Source organism: Octodon degus, unplaced genomic scaffold (genome assembly GCF_000260255.1).
Source record: "Octodon degus isolate 3935 unplaced genomic scaffold, OctDeg1.0 scaffold00001, whole genome shotgun sequence".
Lineage (NCBI taxonomy): Eukaryota > Metazoa > Chordata > Mammalia > Rodentia > Octodontidae > Octodon > Octodon degus.
In genome coordinates, this window is record NW_004524577.1 from 85,575 (window position 1) to 88,128 (window position 2,554).

Here is a 2,554-nt window from a genome sequence, read left to right on the forward strand (position 1 = left end):
CTGGTAGGCTGAGCTGGCCACACACACACACACACACACACACACACACACACACACATAAATAATTTAAAAAAAAAAAGACACTTTGACTTTTGAAAATCCTAGAATTGTTTAGATTTTGGGAAATAAGTTATTGAGTTATGTTGTACACAGCATAGTTGTAACATATTAATCAGGATGTGATTAAAGTAAAACTGACTGCTTTTAGCTTTATAGTGAGACTAGGGGACAAAAGGCAGAGTAGAAAACTTTTAAAAACTTAAATTCCAACCCCAAAGAAACTATGTGTAGAGTCAGGGCCAAAAGGTGTGTGGTTGTTGAAAAAAATTAGCATCATTTAAAAAAAATATGTACTTTGAACTGAGACAAGGTAGGGCGGGGGAGATGGCTCAGTAGGATAAGCGCTCGCCTGGCAAGCTCAAGGGCCTGTGTTCAATCCTCAGTTCCACCAAAAAAAAAAAACGATCTACAAGGTGAACTGAGACAAGGAGAAAGATGCCTTGAGAGATCTCAGAAATCAGCAAGACACTCCCCCTATATCATAGGCTCAAAGGTACAAAAGTGTATAAAGTTAATATAAAAATATTAAGAAGTTAATTTTAAAATATTAACTTTTACTGTGTTTATTTAGATATTTAAGTGTGATTTAGAGAGACATTTGGGTGTTAAAATTTGATAGGTAAGGGGCTGGGGAGATGGCTCAGTGAAATAAGTGCTTCCCTGGCAAGCTCAAGGGCCTGAGTTCAATCCCTGGTTCTGCCAAAAAAATTTGATAGGTGGTGGAACATGGTGGTTAATTTTAATTTCATCAACATCATTGGTTTGGGATCCCCTGAGGAAATTAATAAAGCACACTTGTGGGTGTTTCTGGATGGATTATTAAGGAATGACCTTGGGTATTGTGTCTAATCCCTCAACCCTTCGTCCCTGACACTGCTTCCCAGCTGCTACAAACTGAACATCTTTGCTTTATTACACCCTTCTGCAATGCTATTTATTCCTTGCAGGTAACTTACCATGGGCTGAATTCCCTGAAGCCTTGAGCCAAATTAAACCTCTCCTTCAAATTGTTGATTTCAGGTACTATGTTTCAGTGATAGAGAAGCTGACTGATGTAACATACTATCAATTCATAAAAACTACAGAGCACAGAAAGCATGTTGAATTAAATCACTTTTAGCAAAATTGAGAATGTAGGAAACTCCAGAAGACAATGTTCTATTTTTTCCACACAAATTGCAAAGAAAAAAAAGGGAATGGTACTTAAGAAAGAAACTTAGGGTGTATATATATATATAGGCCTTCCTTAGACCCCAAGTCTAACGCGCGCATGCACACACACACACACACAGAGAAAACTAAGAAATAGGTTTTATGACTTAGTTTGAAAAAAATGTGAAATCTTAAATATTTTTTAAGAAATGAAAATAAGAGATTATTATGGATTTGAGAGGTATTATAACAGTATTGTGATTAGATTAAAAAGAATCCTTATCCTTTGGAGATACATAAGGAAATATTTATTAAATGATAATATGTATAGGTCTGTTTCAAAATAATGTGAGTACAGGGATGTGAGGGAAGGGATATAAATGAATCAAGACTGGGTGTGTTGGGCTGGCGAGATAGCTCAGTGGTCTAAAGCTTAGGCAAGCTTAGGCAAGAATGCAGGGACCTCGGTTTGATCCCCAGCACCACATGCCATGCCAGCCCCGCCCCCAGTGTGGGCTGAGCTGACCATAAGAAAAAATAAATAAATAAAGGAAACATTTTTTTTTAAAAAAGACTGGGTGTGTTGACATTTATTGGGGCTGCGTGGTGTATACAAAGAGATATTAGAATATTAGAAAATATTTTAATTATTTACATATGTTTGAATTTTTTTCACAATGAAGTAAAGAGATGAAGAAAAGAGAGATATACATATAGAGACAAACCTGAAGAAGTAGTAGGTATAGGTACAGACAACTATTTCTGAGAAATTATGAAAAGGAAAGGAAGAGAGCAGTAGGTAAAGAAAGTCAAATAGCTCATGAGGCTTTATTTTCATATGGAAGATTTTACCATATGTTTATAGCTAATTGTCCGTACTGCAAGTCCTAGTCCAGAAAAGAGAAATAAATTGATGATACCAGACAAAAAATGAATAATTGGAGGAATGATATCTTTGGTTAGGGTACAGAGGATGATTCAAGTGCACAGTGGAAAGGTCCAAGCTAGGATCTTTGACAATTTATCCATAATCACTAGAAGAAATGCAGAGGGTTTGAACAGAATTATAGGAACACTAATTGGTTGCCTGGTCAGGATTTAGTGACATTCTCTACTAGCTACTGGAAAATTTCAGTGAAGTAAGAGGGGGTAAGAAGAGATGAGGTTTTAAAGAAATCATGGGGCTGGTGAGATGGCTCAGTGGTCTAAAGCACCTACTTAGAACAAGCTAAGCTAAGCAAAACACAGGGACCGCGGTTCAATCCCCCAGCACCACATGCCAGCCAGCCCTGCCCCCTGGTGGGCTGAGCTGGCCACACACACACACAAAATAAATAAATAA